This window comes from Tyto alba, unplaced genomic scaffold, assembly GCF_018691265.1.
Source record: "Tyto alba isolate M040663 unplaced genomic scaffold, T.alba_DEE_v4.0 Super-Scaffold_20000042, whole genome shotgun sequence".
Lineage (NCBI taxonomy): Eukaryota > Metazoa > Chordata > Aves > Strigiformes > Tytonidae > Tyto > Tyto alba.
Genome location: NW_024881293.1, coordinates 4,935,751 through 4,956,475, shown reverse-complemented (window position 1 = coordinate 4,956,475; position 20,725 = coordinate 4,935,751). Strand labels below are relative to the sequence as shown.

Below are 20,725 nucleotides of genomic sequence, written 5' to 3'. Positions count from 1 at the left end.
GATTTTCCCCATGTACTGGAGGATTTGATCATGTGATACTAAAAAATCATAACTATTTCTTTCCAAACACCACATTTTCTTATGCACAGATATACCCTACCAACAGATGAAGTTGCAACAGCCCTGCTCAGTTCCAACTACAATATCCATTCATGAAAGAATTCCTTCAGTTTAGACCAGAACATACTTCAAATTCCCTTAGCAACAGTGGCATGTACTGTTGTAAAGAGAACAGACCCAAGGTGAAATATTATCAAGAACTGAAAAACCTCACAGAAAACCTATACAAACAGATGGCATAATTTGGGGTTTTTTTAAATGCTACTTAGCATTTACAGCTGGAAGTGGCAAATATCTAACACGCTTTGAATATGCAAATTATAAGATCAACACAAAAGAGGACAATGCAATTTCTTTTAAAGACAGGCAGTCATAATGTTGAAACAGACTGCAACCAATTTTCATACACTATTCATAATTACTTTATTACGCTGTGAAAGGGTAATCAGTTTCCAAATGATCTAACAACCTTGGGCTGCTCTTAACTCTTTTATATCAGTCTTAACTACAAGCACAGGCTAGGTCTCCAACTTTAAGCCAGTTACAATAGTCTAATATTAAACACGTGGGTTAGATGTGTTCTTCCTCACATACTCTCAGACAAACCAGCACAGAAGATTACCTAAGAGCATTCAATTCATAAGCAGGTACTGTTCTATTAAAAAAAAAAAAAAAAAAAAATCCATTCCCAGCTCTATTCTCAAGGGAATTACTTTATTGTCAGGAAAGGGAAATCTGATTTTTGGCTCCTTCATTAGATTTCAATAGGAAATGGAGCAAATACAGTATGTTTTGACTGCTTGGAAGAGTAAATTCTACAGGGATGTTACTATGCCAAACTTTGAAGAAAAAAAAAAGTCCACAACCTTAAATGCTTGAATTGTACTGATTCTTACATTACAGCTCAGTCATTTTCATACTGTTTTGTAATTTAACTACCTGCTAAGGCCATTTTTTAAGGCCATCAGTCACTAACTAAATCCAAGGAACTTCACAATATGAAAAAAACACAAATAAGTAAGTTCCCATGTCCAACTTGCGCTTGGGTTAAAATACCTACTACACTGCTGGGTTTCTACAGTTTTACATGCAGTAAACAGGGCTGGGGGGGTGTGTGCTGGTAAGAACAGAAAGGCTGTGAACTTCCCACAGTCAGAGGAAGTAACAGACTGGTCCTGTTTGAGGCAAAAAAGTTGATTTTGTAGACTGATTAGATTAACAGGCTGAAAACTCCCCAGTGAAGGAAGAACCTAAAGCTATGTCAAGTTTTAGAACTTATTACTGCCATCATTTGACTAGTTAGATGTACCAAAAAATGAGATTACAGAACTGTGGATTAAAATATCCAATGTAATGGCGAAACTCTGCACTTTCTCCAGTTTCCAATAACAATGATCAAAACAGAGGCCCCGATCTTCCATTTTAATTTTAATCATCTAAGCAGAATAAAAGCTTATCAAACTCCAGATGCTGCTGAAACACTTATTGCCTATTAACAAAAACTCAGCTTTATTTCAAAAACAACTAATTTTGATCTCTACAAATAAGCAAGATGACAAAACACTGCCAAAACCAAAGCATTTTTTATTTCTAGCTTCCAGAAAATTTAAATCAGCACCTAAGACAAAAATTTATTACATGTACAAAATTAGTGTTACAGAAACAGCAACGTATGTACACCTAGATTGGTTGGTTTTAGTAAAAGGTTTACATATCATACGGCTTTTTATAATCAGTTCATTTAAAAAAAGAGACTGAAAAATCCACAAGTATCTAACTCCTGGGAACTAATGCATTCCAGATTTGTTATTTCACACTATATTGTCATCTTATATGAAAATGAAAGTGATATCCATTTTCAGAGAAGCCTAATCAACCCAAGTTGCCTTTCAAAATTTGCCATTACTTCAAGAGAAGCATACAGATACGTTGTTAATGCTAAATTTACAACCACCATTTCTTCTGTGCTTTTGCCAGCACTACAAAAAGCCTGAATTCCAAACCCACCATTATGTAAAAAAACATGCGGTTATAAGAAAATCTACGCATCACAATCAAATAATATTTATTCCAGTAGTAAAACGTTTATCCAATCACTAAGACCTTTTCTTGGCAAAACTTGACAAAAAAAAGTTTCCTAAAGAAGGCCAGCTTGTTTTAATCATTCACATTTTTCAACACTATTTGTTCTCACTTTGTATCCAAAGGTCAGAACTCAAACCACTACCTCAGGCAAACTTTGGAACAAATATTATTTTTGTCCACTCTTCTGGAAAGAATTTCACTTCTGTTAAGAAAGTTGAAGTATAAAAAACAGATTTCCCTCTGATCCATTTAAAGATGCTTCACAGTATTTTTCATAAACAGAAGGAATTTTTTCATGGGTTCTATCCTTTACTACTTAATCGAGTGTTACATCATTATAGGCTTTCGCCTTCTTTAGTAAGAAATTTGTTCTGTAAGAAACACACACACACCAACATGAGAAACAGTAAAACCAAGAGCAACACTAAGCAAGGTCCAGTTGACATAACAGTTTGAACTATGACAGCTATGATTCCAGTTTCTCAAACATGGCCCTTCTTCCCCAAAATGCCCCTTCATATTGAAAATGATACATATTAGAAAATATCTGCACATTAATCTTCAAGTTACTGTCTAGTAAATTATTCCAAGAAAAGGCCTGCCCATCTTAGTTTGGGAATCTTCACTGCATCAAATGCTTATATCCATATTACAGGCGGCTCAGTGATACATTAAGATCAAAAAACTGGAAAAATCTCCACTCATACACCAAATCCACTTTTCCTGCCCCTTGGACAGGCCTATTTCTGAAGCAACGTTCTGTGTTCCACATGCAGAGATGGAAAACTTCCATTAAAGATTCACACAATTGACTATCAAGATTAGAGATTCACATCAGATTATCACGTAGTTTTCTACTGTAGGACTACAGTGATTAAGATACTATTTCTCTTATTTAACCTTAATAGAGCTACTCAATGTTCTTGTAAGTCATCTACTGACACCTGAAGTACCCAAGGTTCAAAAGGAAAAAAAAAAATCATTTCAAAGAGAAAAGACATCTTGGCCACGCCTTAACAGCTCACCAAAATTAGCGTAACTAATATGCAGACTTGTTGATTGACCCAATCACTTCTGTAAACAGTGGTAAAGCAGCCAAAGCTACTCTGTAGCCTTTATAGAGATGAAAGTGCTGAGCGCTTGAAAACACCACTGGCTATAGGGAATTTTTGCTTCCTAATGCCTACAAAATACTGCTAGCTCGATGCAATTCTCTGAATCTCCTAGCTATGGGGCCAGGTACGCCAAGTCCCCAACAACTATCACACCCCTAAGAAACAACTCAGGTGCACTTGCAACTCAGCTCCTCTCTTGCTTTTTTTTTCTGCCTGGTGCAGTCAGCTAACATACAATTAGAATTTAAACATGGCTGAGAACAGCAGTGTGTCAAAACCAAGTTTCACTCGTGATTTAGATACTCCTGCTTTGGGGACCAGGGTGACAGGGGCCCCCAGAGGGATAAGGCCAACACCTGGGGACTGTAAAAACTCCAGTCAACACCTTTTAATCCATTCACCCATCAGAGCCCAGGCTAATGCTGCAAATAGCCTTAATTTGAAAACCACTTGGCCAAAACAGCATTTCATTATCATCTCAATACATGACATCTATTTCTACTCTCTGCCTTCTTAATTGTTTTGTTACCAGTAACTGGATCTCAGGTGAAATATATATCTATATAGAGAGAGATAACATGATATCAACAAATTACAGAAATTTTGATCTGGTTTTCAGTATTTTACAAACTGGTTTTAGTCCTATTTCAGCATACACAGTATCAGCAGAATCTCTCTATATCACTTGAAAAAGTCCCTGAACAAGGAAAGATCAACGGATGCACACTGACCTGACATTCAGAGCCAGCTCTATAAAGCTGTATATTCATGAAAGAATACAATGCATCTCTACAAGAGACAATCTTCCTAAAAATCTGCAGCACCCCAATACCAAGGTGAAGCAGAAAATTATTGGAAGGATGGCTTTTTCTGACTATAAACTTAATCCGTATGAAATGCTACCAGTAGTTAATTTACATCCTTGGTATGGGATATTTGGACTATGAGCTGGATGGATATCAAGCTGTACTTGCAGCTGATGAAAAAGTAACTCCACTGAGTTTGTAGCAATCTGAATATTTTTCACCTGCTGAGGTTTGGTCTATTAAATCAAAACTTCAGCACTGTGAAAATCAGCTCAGGTGCCAGAAAGGAAAGGCATTGTTTCTACACTTTAAAAGTGGTTTGGTTGGTTTGTTTTTTTGTTTTGTTTTGTTTTCTCCAGATAGAGAGCACAATCACCGTTTAAGTGCTTTACCTACACATAGATCAATCACTGTAACAGGAACTCATTCACAGTACACTAGAAAAAAAAAAAAAAAAAAAAAAAAAAGAAGCAAAAACATCACCGACCCTGTAAAATGAGGAACTCGGGGATTCCTTCTGGCTACTCGTAAGAAAAACAACAGGTAACATAACCCCTCTCAACCCCAAAACCAAGGAGGTTAGGATTAGTTTAGTCATAAATAACTTATTTTCTTTCCCACACACGAAAATCAAAGCAAAGCTCTCACAGATGAGCTACTAACTGCTCACATCAGGAAACAAAAGCCCCATCTTTGTCACCTTTACATAAATAAAAGTCAGCAAAAGAGGAGGTGAGAGACACACCAAGAGATTCTCTACAACCTGTAGTAAAATTGCAAAGACAGTCGATGCATCCTGACAGAACAGCTGTATACAACATTATGTTAATTAAAATTAAAGTCTCATCTACTTAGCATACAAGCAATTCACTGAACCTCAGCGACAAAAGGAAGGAACCATTTCCTCAGAGGCACAATCACATACAACTTGTTAAAGTTGTCTGCTTCCACTGAGGGCCACAGCATAAAGGACATAGAAAAGTATTTAAGAAACAGTCCCGGCTATTTTAAGTAAAACAAAGCACTATCAACTATAAAACACACACAAAGGAAGTGGTAGGATAGATTACGTCAGCCCTTGCCTCAATTCATAAATCCTAACCGCAAAACAAGACAAATTCTTAACTGCCTTTCTCTGGAAACAAGTTTAAAGTGAATACATGCAGTTTATGCCTTAAAATACGCTATTGAACAACACTCGCTGATGCATCACTTTCCAACAGCCATGGGGGGGGGGGGGAATTGTGTAATCCTAGTCAATTCTATCGTGCAGCCAGATCAAATAACATTTCAAGAACTGCCTGCCAAGCACCCAGCCTGCCAGAGTACAATAAGCACTCAAGTGCTCTGGACTCAAAACCACCTTTCACTGGTCCCACAGATCTTTATAAAATAGTTTAAACACTCCTAAATTACAGGGTTGGAAAAACAAATAAAAGCTTATAAACGCTGCTCCTACACAATTCTCAACTTGCTGTTAAGCATCTAAAACGTCTGTCTTGTGATACTCACTGGGCATAAGTATTCAAAAATGCGATTGCCTGTAAGAACAAAAACTGACAAAAATGCAGAGTTGGTTGCACGTCTGGAACTAATTGCCTGCAGATTAACGGCTTTACATTGCACTAGTGTTCGTCTGTAAGGTTTTAAATCCAGTTTACTTTAAACTGAGTTCCCAGAAGAAACATACTGGTGGAGAATCTGAAACTACACTTCGCTAGATCTCTATTCTCCTCTTTCCTCTACTTCACGCCTAACGCTAATATTAATTTTTTAAAAATTAAGTCTCCTTGTCAACTGCCGTTTTCATTCACACTCCGTTCCAGCAGCCCCATATGGCTGTAAGGAGCCATCCAGGCACACAATGCCCCATGCAGCTCAAAGCCACATGTACTCAAGAGGAGCTTAAAACCAATTGCAAAACAAAGCAGAGCTGGTTTCTTCCTCAGGAAACAAAGTGGCCAAGCAGGTACCCCGTCACTATCTTAAAACACGACTAAACATCGCTAAAAAAAAAAAAAAAGTTACACCACACACCCGATCAATTAGTACTTCAAAGGCATTCCATTTTATCAAGTGCAGTGAAAAAGTACTCTTTCTGAGGATAAGGAAAAAGCAATCCTTATCTCCTTTGCTTAAAAAGAAAACAGGAAAAAAAAAAGCATAAACAAACAAAACCCCCTCCAGAATTAAACAGAGCACTCTGTTTAGCTTAAGTGTTTATATTTAGCACACAGAGGTAAAGCATTTGTTATGGAAAGAAAACCCTGCGGTCTTAAAGCATTCTGAACTTCCTAGGCCAATAAAAACTATCGCCTCACCTACCCAGTCGATCCAACTTTTTCTGAAAAAAACTGGAGTAACCAGAAGGGGAAAAGAGATTTAAGTCAAGCTTTTTCTCCATCCAGGTGTTTTCTGTGTTACCACTGGCTACATAACAATTAGTCAACTCGAAGAGTAATCTTAATTTCCCTCTTGGAAATACGACTTGTACGCATAAGGGACCAAAGTTACCCAGTCCATCTGGTTTGGAGACCCCGCTCTATTGACCCTCACCCGTAATTTTAAAAGCAGATCCCAGACCCCCCCTCTGCCATCCTGCCGCTCCGGGGCCTTCACCAAGGCCAAGGCCAAGGTCCAGCCGCTCTCGGCAACGCGGGGGGGACTCACCGGCAGCCTGGGGCTCTGCAGCTCCCGGAGGTGCCGGGCCACAATCCCGGCGGCTGCTGCAGCCTGACCCCGGCGAACCCCGAGTTCTCACACACACACACGCGCGATACACGACGTGGCCGCGGTGCCCTGCGGTGGGACCCCTCGAGGAGGAGGAGGAGGAGAAGAAGGAGAAGGAGGAGGAGGAGGAGAAAGGAGCAGGGGAGGGCAGAGCCCGGGAGGAAACGGGGGCCAGGGGCGGCGAGAAGGCGCAGTTGGTGAACAAAAGGAGGCCCCTCCGCCTCGCCGCCACGCAGCTGGGCCGGGGTGCGGAGCAGGCGGCGGAGCGAGCGGCGCCGGGGCCCCCCCTTCCCTTCCCTTCCTGCACCCCCCCTCCCCCCCCCCCCAACCGCCCCCCTCGGCCGCCGGCCCCCGCCCGGCCCCGGGAGGCGGCGCGGGGGAAAACCCGGCGCGGAGCCCGCCCCGCCGCCCGGCCCCGCCGGGCCCCCCCCCGCGCCCCGCCCGGCTCCCACGCACCGGCCCGGCCCCCGGCGCCGCTGCCCCGCTCCGGGCGGCGGGGCGCGGGCACCCACACGGGAGACCCCCCGCTCCTTCCCGCGGCGGCGGCCCGCCTCTGCCTCCTCCCCGCTCAGCCGAGCCGGAACCGGGAGCCCCGTGATTGATGGCAGCTCTTTAATAGCGTGGTCAGCTAGAAAATGCATCTGCAAGCAAGATATTAAGGAGGCAAAGCATCCCCGGGAGTGCTCAGCCGCTCACACCCCGGAGCTGCAGCCAGGAATATTAATGCAACCAGCCCTCCTCGCCTCCACAAATGCTGATCAAAACACACAGGGGGTGGGGAAAATGCAGATAAAATAGAGGGGTGGAGGGAACACATCCACAGCCGGCATTCATTCCTAAGATGGATAAGGAAGATGCCTGTCCGGTGTCACATAAAAAGACACTTCCACACAGGATTGTGTTGCAGTGCATTCAATTAGTAAGCCATTTTGTTTAAAATCCTTCCTACGATGTCTGCCCTCCCCTCTTTAGAAACAGGAACTCATCTGCTCAGCAATACACATTCCTTTTCATTATATTTATTTGTCAATTTTTAAAAATGACTATTTCTCTCATTATGTGTCTTTGTGCAAGCCTGCAACTTTTCTGAATTTCACAATGTTTTGCACTGTTAACACCACAGCCATGACCTTTCAGCTGCTAGTACTGACTTAATTTTAGAGCAAAGCTTTGCTATTTCCCTTGCAGAATAACATGAAAACAAGTCATCTATGTAATCCATTACCTGAGGGCAACAGACAATTTTTCCTCACTGAGCAAATCCATTTCCTAGCCATGCAGTAGTAATTTTACCTGTAAAATAAGGAACTACACCTCCTCAGATCTGGTTTTACAATGCTAAGTTTAAAAAGAAAAATTAAAAAAAAAAAAAAAAAAATCAAGGTTCACAGACCCAGTAAATTAGAGCAACATCCTCAAGTACTGTCTGCCAACTTATTCTCTCCAGATCCTGTAATTCTCTGTAGTTGTACATTCTCTCTCTATTGAGCCATACGTATTTCTACCATGTTTTGTACTATAGCACAGGAGTCCTTCAGGAGACAAAGATCCAACTTCAAAATTTATTCTGTGCTCTCTAGAAATAGCCACCTAAAACCACTAACACAGCTGAAGTAGCTGATTAATTTTAATGCCCTTGCCACATTGCAAGACAGCTATGATCAATACAAATTGAAGATGGTGTGCAACACAAGCTTCGCTCCCGCAATATTCATTGTACGACACTGGAGCCTATTTTCAAAAGTACTGGTTCCAAATAAGCTTTGTAACCAAGTATCCGTGTGATAGCTCCAAACCTGCCAGAGCTGAAATTCAATCCTGAAGTCAGTACAAAGCAACCACACTGCATTTATCCTCACTTCAATTTTCTAATCAAATGTGGCCTGACACCTCGCAAATCATAGAAAGGAACTTACTGCTCCAGTGTGTATTTAAATCAGTGTTTACTTCTAATGACTTCCAAAAGAGCTTCCCAGCAGTAAGTTAATTCAGGCCAAGTTCCCTTTATTTGAAAGATATCCTCTTTGATGGTATTTGCTCAAAAACACCTTATCCCTTTCAGGTAGATGACCCAGCCAGCTTGGATCACAAATCCTAAACGTCAGTAATACTGGAAAAATGCACTGAAATGTAGAAGAATTAAAAAAAATCTCCATAGAAGTTTTTTGTATCCCATTAGGATGAAAGTTGCTTAAACAGTGCAGAGTACAGCATCCAGCAGTTTAAACACAGCAACAGAGCTGGAGAGCATTCCTCCATCTCAGACACCGTCTTGCAAGTCCACGGCAAACCAACTTCAGAATTCAGCAATGTGGTAGATGGCAGTGAAATCATCTGAAGTCCCATCTGTTTTTATACAACATATTGGAGATTCTTGAATGAACAGAACATCTACAGTATTCAATCACTGACATCAGAAACAACTGAACTTTCACTAATTGGCTTTTCCTATGAGATATGGAGATCTGCCCCCATTTCATAGACTAAAACAATAATAAACCATGCACAGAGTACAGCCTCAAGCTCCATTTTACAATAGAGACTTTTTATCTTGTCTTTTGGAAATGGATTATAGAAGCTGAAAACCTTTTCTTGGTCAGGAAATACGCCTTTGCTAGTCACTGTTTTAGGAACTTACAGCAGCATTTCTTTTAATATCAACAATGAAAGCATGGGTGTCTGAAAAAGGAGGCGGGAGAGAAACATGAGTTATACACACACAAAACCCATCAAGACTACTCAAGCAAAAACTACCTCCACAAGGGTTAGGCAAATAGACCTTACAGAATGAGACCTACAGCAGGCTTGAGCAGAGATTCACTGAACGACAGCTTTGAAACAACTGCTACAAAATCTTGCACAGTATGCTGTGTTTGGTCCGGCGTGCATCAGTTATCTGGTGTTACGCTGTGAAATAAAACTCAATTCCACCGCATACAAAATCCAGCCTATTTTTCCTGGCAGCCTCCATTTATCAAAACAACCCTGTCATGTTGAGTACCATTAACAGATAATGAACTGAGACAAGGGATGCAGTTACAAGCAAAGCACTCCGCATGCTACAGGCCTAAGCATGCAGCCAAGGGAGCTGATATCTGACTTTATTATAAACATTCTAATTAGATGGAACACCTAGTTGAAGAAACATTAAGGTCATGACAATAAACAACAGAAGCTAGAAATCTGAAAAAATAAGGCTTGGACTTGCTGTCAGTAATTCCTGACATTGCTTAAAGGCGTGTACACACACAAACCCAGGTACACCGTCTTTCCCTACAGCTAAGAATTGCAGTTTTTGGTTTTCAGCACTTTCCGTGAATACTGTAACAGTTTGTATACTGTACCTACGCACTTCAGCTTATGAAAGATTGAGCACTGAGAAGTGATAGACAGTGTATCTTCAAAGAGCTGTAAAATGTGCTGCTTTCTAGACATACTACTCATAACAAACACGAATAATTCATAACTTCGCACAAGAGTCCTACCATATTTGAAGAATATTAAACAGACATACAAATTTGAAGAATATTAAATACAGATACACTCCCTGCAAGCCCCAAGGTCTATCCATCAGCAGCATTCTCCATTTCTTCCGACAGAATTAGCCATCAAGTATGCATAAACATTTCACCCACTAGAAAAGCTGCTCCAAAGGAGCAATTTCAGGTCTACCAGATACATATACACTTGAAACACAAACTAACCATAAACAGACTTAATGAGATTATACAGATTAAATGGGTAAATGAGCTCCTCTTTTTTTAAGAGACATCTAAGACAACGAGGTCCCACAAATGCTTAAAAGCAGCTGACTGAAGTCATGCAGTTAAGTCATCCAGGAACCTGCTTTTTAAAAAAGTTACAAGTACACTGTCTGGCTTGCAAAAATGGTACACAAAGAAGCCTTAAATTTACTTTCAAGAACACATGGAAATGTGATCGTGACAAGTGTTTTCTAAAAGCTAATATAACACTACTTCCCAGCTTAGGCAAGCAACAAGTCTAACACATTAAACCCCTGCTAAGCTGAACCTATTTTTAAATGGGACTTAACGCTGTCCTCAGAGCTTCATGTAAATGAAGCTATCCCTTTGGATTTGGCACTGGATAGGATGGGAGAGGAAGGGAGTAGGTTCATGGAGAACTAGCCAACAGCTTAATATTATTGTTACAGCACTGTTTTTCTTGTGTGTCACTTCATTCCAGTCCTCATCAAAAGTTCCCCTTTCACTGTCAGTGCATATATTCCCAGCCAAAATAAGTGATACCTCCAGTAAAACAAAAAGCCTGAAGTAGAAGCAGTTTAAGATGAAAATTAGCTAGAGAATTCCTGAGGCCAACCATCAACTGAAGATTCCTCAGCAGGGGAGAGGAAAGGTAGGCTGGGCAACTAGCATGAAAGGTCACCTCCTAACTGCTCAGAATAGGAGCACTCAGTATTTGTTACCCATTTCTGTTTGTTTTCAATTCAACATCAAAGCATCTAGGCTCTACCTAATCTAAACACAAAACCTTCGGTCAGGTTACAGGTGATGTTTTCTTCCTTAGAAAATAATGCACTGTTTTATTAGTATAAACACAGCTGAGAATAAATGATACTCAGCTCCTGACAAGACAGTTACTACTATCTTACATACAAATTTCTTCAAACCTGATTGAAGCAGGAAAAGTCTTGTCTACACTTGTAGAGCTGCAAGTGCCTGTGAATACCCACAGAAAACCAGCACTAAGTTTTAAGCAGCTTCTTGCCACAGCACTAATTCAACTACAGCTTGCTCCACAATTATACGAGGGTGCTTTTCCACACTACTAAAATGTAATCTCTAAGAAGAAATTCAGTGCAATGTTGTTATTGCTTCAACATAATCAAAAGGCCATTTCATTCTATATTCCAAGGCTGCCTAAGGAGACTGTAAACTCTGCACACAGTTAAACACAGAGTCTCGTCTGCTTCCACTCCACCAGTTACATATACAGCAGTTCTTAAAAATCAGCACACAAAGAGTTATTTTAATTTAGCGTAGAACTGCTGAAGTTTGGATCAACCATTTCCTTGCCTCTCTCAAATCTCCAAATGGAACCTTTACAGATCACGAACCTTCAGAGGTTTAGCTTTTTTTGGTCCGTTGGTTTTGGTGGGGTTTTTCTGGCTTTGATTGGTTGTTTCTGTTTGGGGTGAGAGGGTTTTTTTCCCCCCAAGCCTCCAGGTACGCAGCATCCAAACTAGAACCTGCTAAACCAATTCACTGAAACTATCACGCATTTTATGGTTCAAGAACTACAAGTCCTTTTCTGTACTTATGTGGTGATGAGGTTTACATTTCAGAAGTCCTCCAGTTCTTACAGGTCACTTAAAATCTGACACATCATCAATACTCTGGGAAAGGTGGACCCTCTCAAATATAGAAAAGTCTGAGGAACTTCAACCTCATTTTAACCACCCTCAGGCCCAAGAATTCCAGGCACCACCCTTGCTGTAACTGTCACCAACTACCACCAGCAACTCCTTTAGCACCCCTGTAAGGTAACACCTTTGGACCAAACTCCACCTGACATGAGAGGGACAAATCTAAAACACGATGCACAAGCACGAACAAAAGTCCTGAAAAATCCCAAAACAGAACAAAAAAAAAGCCCAAAGACCAGTGCACTGGTGGTATGTACTGCTTGTTATCAGGTAAAAACACAAGGTGCCTCAGATTCCTTCTCAGCCTATCCAGAACCTGTGACAGTCAAAAAAACTACTGTTGGTACAGTCAGTGCCTCACTCAGCTTAAGAAAGGGAATAGAGACTTCAAGGACAAAGTCCTGCATAACTCAATTCTACATGTCTTCAGAAGAAATGTGGTAAGTTATTTTTATACAGCATCTTGGATGCATGCAGCATTTCTGTCACAGTAGGAAAGAAAAAACAAAAGTTGCTCCCCCAGGGAGCTGTGAAGACTGAGGCAATTTGCATGCTAACATGTGAATTCTCCAGATTTTACAGGAAGGCCTGGCTTAGGGGGGACACACTGAAAAGTCAAAACAAACAAACAAAAACAGCAAAAAACCCACACCAAACCACCAAACAGATGTGGCTCAGCCCACTTGGATTTCAATCTCAAGTCCCCATACAATTAAGTCAATGTTCACAGTAGTGTCAACCCATACCCTCCCCCTATTCTCCCCCCTCCAACCCTGCAGTCTCAATTCTGCCAGCTATATAAACCCTTGAAGCCAGACTTCAGTGTGCCTAACAAAAAGCCCAAGAAAAAACAAACACAAGGCAGAGAAGGGGAGACAGCATTTTCTATTTACAGTTAAAACTTAATTCAAGGGCAATGCTTTAAAACAGCTGCCTCTCAAAAAGGACAAAATTCGACCAGAAAGACATTACGCTTTCTTTGGGAAGGGGGGAGGAGGAAAGGGAAAGGAAGGAAGGAAAACAAAAGATGAACAAGCTGAGGAATGAAGCAGCTTAGCAAGGTTTTAAAATAAAAGCTTTGATGTGCATAGGTAACTGCATAAGTACCAAGTGTAATAAACTCAGTTGGGATATTGTGACCGAGCTACCAGGGAACGAGTAGTGAAACAAGTAACTTGAAACCCAGCTACAGCTTTCATATCCGGAAATGAAAACAATCCAGGCAAGACAAATTTAAACAAAAAAAGTTCATGTCTGCTAATCATAGAAATCACTTTTCTCAATATTTCTCTTCTGGTGTGTTTCCTCTCTGTACAGACCAATACTTAAATTCAAATATGTTTACGTAGAAAATCCCTGCCCTGGGAAACTCCAAATTACAGAATGGTGTATTGTAAGTCAAGAATAAAAACAAAATCCAGTTGTGTCGGCCAGAATTTGTGGAATTTGCAGCAAGACATCAACCTGTTCAGCAGCTTCTTGAACTTAGTGACAAAGTGACACATGCAATTTATTTTAGAAGGTATTATCTTAAACAAGAAAAAGATCCAAATATTAGTCAATAGTCATATTTGAATGGAAAAATTTACATACCAGAAAACTTAATAAATAGATTTCAAAAAAGCCCAAGAGACCATTTGGTCACAAGTATATATAAAGCAAACAAAGTAAAACTCTCAATAGTTAAATTGTGGGGGATGGACACAACCCACAGATGGGATGGGAGGGACACAAGGAGAAGGGCAAAACTAAATAAAAGGAAAGAGTAAGTAACCAAACACATCTTTTTCAACTCTATCAAATCAAATGTAAAACAATGGAAGTTTGCCTATTCTTCATTCCAGTTTCAACTAAAAGGAAAGTTGGGAAGGGAAAACTTGATACCTCTATCAACTGCCTGTGGTATGTTTAAACTATTATAATATAAAGCATGCTCATACTCACAAGCTAAAGGAAATGACTGCCAAATGCTTCCTTTACAATCTTCCTTCCAGAATAACATAGATTCTTTATCAAGAGATTTTCTCAACACAACAAGTAGAGCAGAAATCGAACTAAAAGGTATGTAAAATGCACAATGGATTTACAGTTCTTTATTGCATTCACAGCGGAGATAGCAAAATATGACTACAGCTCACAGTTTTTTAGTGTAGTGATCAACTTCCACATTCAAAGGCTTCAGAAAATTCAATAGACTTTTTTTTTTGTTAAGTGACAATAACCACAGGATGTGACCATACCTATAAAAATCTTTCCCTCCAGATGGGGAGATAAGCTCTAAAAACAGGAAGTTTCTGCTATAATCTTGAAAAAAAGGTTAACAGTCTGAAACCACAAGACTCCAGTTCAGTTACATGGGGGAGAAACTCTTGATTTCCCAAAACGATGGGAGAAGTTACCTAGTGTATTAAATTCATTCAGGCATTGCTCTACCACGCCCCTCCAGAATCCCGCAAACATGGAATAATGTGAAAGTTCTTAGTTGATTCCTCTGGTTTTTCCTCCACAAAATCATAAAGAGTAAGCAAACAAGACAGCTTCCATCTCATAGGAAGAAGTAGCATTTTATGTCAAAAACTGGTGCTTTCCCACATACACACGCATCCATTTCTTAGAAGCCTTACAAAAAACATACCAGGGTAAGAACTGCAATCAAGTGTTAGGCACGTATCTGCCTTGGCCATGGTACAGCCTGCTACACTTAAACTTGCCCTTTTACCCTTCTGAAGAAAGTCTCTGTACACTTTGGAAGACTTGATAAAGAGATAAATTCAAAACTGCACTGCTCAGAGTGCAACATGATCTTCCTTAAATCACACACATTATGTAAGCAGTTTTCTGGACTCTTTTTTTTTTCAAACAGATAGGGATTTACTGATGTAGGAACATATTTCACACAGCAGTCTTCAACCACCTACACAGAAACTTCAAGTGAACTAAAAGGAAACAGCAGATTTTTTGATAGCCAGTATCAACCAATCAACGGTCAAAAAGGCATTTCAAAATTAGTTTCACAATATTTCCCACACTGTAGATGACGAGGTGGCAACAGTTAAGCATGGTTTACACTAGCTTATCAAACACTCTCTAAAAAAATGGATCCTGCTGTATATTTTAACATAAATCAGTTAAATCTGTTCTGTGCTACTTGTCAAAACAATGCACACTTTTCTATCAGCCTTTAACATAAAATAATATAAAAATCACACTAATGGCTTAAAAATTGCATTCACATTACTATTTTCTGGCTTTAAAGTTCCTTCAAAATTATCAAGTAAAAAACAGGCTAGTCTCAACTACATCCACCTTTGTTTCATGTCATGCAGCTACTACAGCAGCAGACAAATTAACTCAGTATTTTTGGGCAGGCTATGCTGGCAACATGCCAGTTTTTCCCTGACGCTGCTCCTTCAGTGGCCTACCAGAGAGAGAATTTCATGTAAAAGGCATTCCAGGTCTTCTATTTAATTGTCTCTTCTTGCAATATGGAGAGCAAACACAGCAATTCACAGAAACTAAGACAGGCGAAGTTAAAATATATAATCCCCACCAAAATTGGGCAACCAAATAATTCTAAGGCAGCATAGTAATAAGCATATGGAGAGCTATGTAATTTCTTGAAAGTACTTGCAGAAAACTGTAAAACATCAGAGTACCATTCCCTCCCATTCTAAATTGTGTTCTAGACATTACATCTCTGATGAAGTCAACTGCGTGCAGATTGCAAATCAAGACCTAACTGAAAAACACACACAAAGGGACAATTCCATAAAACAAACATTCACAAAAGGAAATATTTACGTGTTCTACATTAAATTTACATGAAAAGCAAACATTCCTGGACAAAAGGAATGCATGAGCTTCAATGTGAGGCAAGTTCCCAATGTAACAATAAACAAACAGCTTTAAAGCCACTGCATAGAAAAAAATCTCTTTCAACAAAAAGGGCTTGAGAATAATCAGTGACCAATTTTTAATCAGGTGGCATGGTCAAGCTGCCGTGTGCCACCTAGTGTCAGACTCCTAAAAGAAGCATTATTAAACCCACTCAAACACTGCAAATTCAAGAGAGCCAAAAGACCATGTAGAGACCTGACATGGCAGTTGTATAATTTGAGTCTTCCGTTTCCCCCTCAAGTGCTGATCACTGTCCAAATGAAAGCACTAAGAAAAAAAATATCATAAGGCAAAAAAGGAAGCAACATCACAGGAACTTCCTTAAAATGTCTGGTTCCCACTCCAGCTAACCATTCGATTCATTAATCAAGACATGAACTGAACAACAACAGCATACAAAGTGCACAATAATCCAGAAGCACTTAGGCCATCTGATGTGATACATCTAACTCTGAAGGTGTCTTCCCTGGGTCTACGAGCTATCATCTCATGCTCTTCCAAACACCATGTAGAGGCTTTGACGAGGTAACTGACAGAACCTGCTGATTTTTCATGCTAATGTTTTATCAGTAACAAGTATTCACATGCACCTCACGAGTTCATTAATAATCCATTAATGAGACTTGTATGAAAGCTCAGCAGACAACTTCCTCATGAAATAAAATCTGCTTCTTTCCTTTTAGGATCTGAACATGCCAAGGGTGGCATATCAAGAGGTAAAAACATATTTTAAAGGGAAACGAAACAAAGCATAACCTAACATAGGGATCATTAGGCAGACACAGAAGACAGACTAGATTATCCATTTTGTTCCTGTTTACAACCTCCAGTCATCAAGTTTCAGAATGAAAGTTTTCAAATCCCATATATACAACAGCATGTGCATCTGTAACTTGACATTCATGTAACCATATACAGAGAGCAAGCAGAAATAGTGCCCTCCCCCTAAACAACAGACCAAAAGGTCACACTGCACACATCTAACTTCCATGAGGTTGCCAGTGTGTAGCACAAGTCATGGCTGTAAGATATATTAAACAGGGAACTGTCATGAGTGCACTAACAGAAAGGAGAGAAGAAAAAAAAAAAAAATCAACTAAACCAAGTTTAGAGAAGAGAGGGAACTGGAAACCTAACTGACGAATCAAAGCCTGTATTTTTGGGCTCATTTGTAAAGCACAGTAGTTAACAGTGGTTAAATATTAACAGTGAATGCAATATCAAGAAAGCAACATAAAGTATGCTCTGTATCCTCCCCTTACAGGCACGTAAGCAATGATGGCTTAGTCCATTACCTAATTTACAGAGTTACAAGACATCAATTCCAACCCCAACACCACCTACATTTTTCCAAAGGAATGGGCAACAAAATATGTTTTGTCATTCTCTTTGCTACTTCTTTGATAATTAAATCTACACTTTGGCATACAATAACCAGATATATTTTAAATAAGTGGACCTCACTACACAAATGAGGTCAAGAACAAGTCCAAAAATCTCATTTGATTCAGTTCTTGGAATGAATAGACAGAGTCCTTTTCATGGCTTCCACTATGAAGAAATGCATCATTAGACCTCATTTTTGTCAGTTCATCCATTTACAGGAGGTCAAGTTTAAAAGGAAAAACTTTGAAATCAAGTAATGTGGTAGGATTTCTTGGGGATCAGGGACATGCACTGATCCTACAGGGTTTGGACAATCCAGGCTGCGTCTCAGAGCAGAAAACTGCCACGTGATAATCTTGCCTTTGAGGTCACCTGGAAAGGCAAGAATGAGGAAGTCAAGCTAGTGCTTCCTTCCTGTTGAATGCCCGGATACACTAACCACAAAGTAGATTTAGTTTGTATATGTGTACTAACGATGCAGACCTATCACAGCACTGCCGGGTGCGTGGTAAGTGCCTTTAGCCAATAGATTGTAAAGCACAGAGCGCGTGACCATCTGGCTGTGTATATCTTGGCACTATTCGGGCAAATAAAGGAGAACGAGTTTCATCGCATCGGTGTGATGTTGTTACTCGGGTCTTGTCTCCGTACAAGGTCCCTCCTACAAAGTAACTCCCAAGAATATCACTATATCCACTTCACATTAAAAAACTTCTACCACCTCCCCTCCGTTGGCCCGAATTAAGGTAGGAAGCACCATGTTTTGCTCATTTGTTTCAGAGCTTGGCTGGGGGTGTTTGGTTTGTTTGTGGGTTTGGATTTTTTTAAATAACCTTTACGAGGACGCTCTGTTGATTAAACCATTTTCATCCTTCAATGAGTTTGATTCCTATTAGTTCAGACTGCAGAGAAGACATCGATTTTTGCTCTAGTCAGGAGCAAGAGAAGTAACAGCTTTTCCAATTAAACAACTGCTCACAACGTTAAGTAGAAAAATATGTCCACAGCAATAATGTGCAAGTGTCCAAAGCACTCTTCAATGATAACAAAAGCTAACAGACATGCTTGTAATAACTTTAACCTTTAACTTGAGAAAGGAGGAAAACTCCATGTATTACAGACAGTTCACCTCCTGTAAACTCTGCTGATAAGGAGCTGTAACACTGAGAAAGGCTCAAAATTACAGACAACTCATCTTCCAGCTCTGAATTACCATCATTATACCACACAAATCACCACATTGGGCTTCAGCCTACTAAAATAGAAATCACAAGCAGAAATGGTCGAGTAGGCTGCTGCTGCTTCTCCTCTTAAATGAAGCTTTTATACCAAACAAATCTATACAGTTCCTGCATTATAGCCTTTCAAAGAGTTGCACTGTAAATCAAATGTTTTATTCCACAGCCTGCAGCTATTCCCACATTTAATAACTGACATGGGAGACAAGTTTTAATCTCCATCAGGCTGAAACAATTACTATCCTCATAACCACTCAAGTCAGACGTAAAAATTACGATTTTTGTATTACCTGATTGTATATTCAGGGGGAAAGAGCTATTCTTTTCCAGAGGAAAAAATAAAAGTATATTGAGTACAATGAAAAAGGAGAGCCCGAACAATCATATTCCCTAATTTTGCATATACCAGGGTGACCACGCATTCCAAGCAGTCAAGACAAAACTTTCTTTTAAGCTGTAAAAGAAATGCATCATTCATGCCACAGAGCAGCAGAGAGAAATCTGAACAGACACTACATTTGCAAATTTAAGTATTCTCCGAGTGAGAACCTGAGCTATAGCTTTAGGGAAGTTCTTAAACAACTGTGAGCCTTTTTTTAGTCATTACAGAAACAGTTCCCATGCTTAGAGAAAAAAAAATATCGAAAAGTTACCTGAATTAAGTGACCTGGAAGTCTGTCCTATATCGACACAGTTATTGCCAGTGCTGTGTTTTCAGATTTTAAAGTACTTGATAAAAGGAGATCAACTTCTAATTTAGGAAATTACTCTAACAGCAAGAACCATGACCGAGAATAGCAATACCTAGACTTTCTCTAAAATGCTACTGGCACTTCCAATACTCTGCCTTGGTAATGTACAGCAGGTCCATAGACACACATCCTACCTCAACTGCCAAAACTGAACAGCATTTGATGTGGAATCTACTGCCCTATGCTACAGTCCAACTCTAAGCAACTAAGAATTATTAGCACTTTGAGGCTTTACCATCCTAACCAAAAAACACCCTCCCAAAGACAGTTACTTAGCTGCTTGGGAAAGGATTGCCAGACCGTACGTAAATGTAAGAAAAAAAAAGAGTGTTAAAGGGACAGTTATAAACAACAGGGGGGAAAAAAAGCCCTACATGAAATCTCAGTGTGGAATTTGTATGTTATTGCATGTTTTGCTACCAGTTTTTATTGACTGCTAGAAAGGAACATTTAAAAAAATCAGAAGAGATAAGACACTGCTCCTTTCTCTTTGAATCTATTGAGGAAAACACACAGTGCTTTACCTCTTGTCCAAGAAAGGAAGAATATGCCAGCAGGTTTGAACCATTCATCCTCTTATTTATGTTCTATAAAGGCCTGGAAAGATACTTCAAACATCCAAATTACTTAAGTCAGGATGAAAAGGAGAGGTAGGGTGTCAGGGCTCAGAGCGCTGTGGACGCCCGGTGAAGGCCCGCCCCCCCCCCCCCGCCCGCGCTAACTGCTGCAGCGGCACCTCCCGCAGCGCTCGCGCCGGGGCCGCGCGCACAGCGGGGCACGAGCCGCTGCCTTGGCTCAGCGCGCCCCCTGCAGCGCGCGCGCCGCCCCGCGCGCCCGTGAGCGCACCGGGCTCTGCCAGCCGAGCGGGGAGACACGGATCGATCGGTACTCGATTCACAGACAGCGCGTGTGCGTGCGTGCGTGGGTACACACCTAGGGGAGAGACACGGGCACGCGTGGGTTTGTAGGTATACATATGTGCACGTGCGTATATATACACACGTGTATGTATCTATACATACACACACTTATGGAGAGGGACACGTGCATGTGTGTGTATGTAGGTATACATAGGTGCACATGTGTATACACATATATGTATGTATCTATACATACACTGATGGAGAGTTATGTGCACATGTGGATATACACACGTGTATTTATCTATACATACACACGGACAGTGGTATGTGCACATGTGTATATATCTCTACCCACACATATGGAGAGATTATACACACGTGTGTAC

The 20,725-nt window shown here is 40.4% G+C and overlaps 1 protein-coding gene across 4 annotated transcripts in view; it reads right to left on the bottom strand.

Moving 5' to 3' along the window:
* RERE (arginine-glutamic acid dipeptide repeats) overlaps positions 1–20,725 on the bottom strand; it is a 255,060-nt gene that overhangs the window by 196,683 nt on the left and 37,652 nt on the right. Inside the window, exon 1 of one of the 4 annotated variants that reach the window (XM_033007500.2) lies at positions 6,737–6,858. The exons of the other annotated variants lie outside the window; for them this stretch is intronic. The gene's annotated coding sequence lies outside the window, so the exon portion shown is untranslated. Of the gene's footprint in view, positions 1–6,736; positions 6,859–20,725 lie in introns of those variants that run through there. 4 annotated transcript variants of the gene reach the window in all.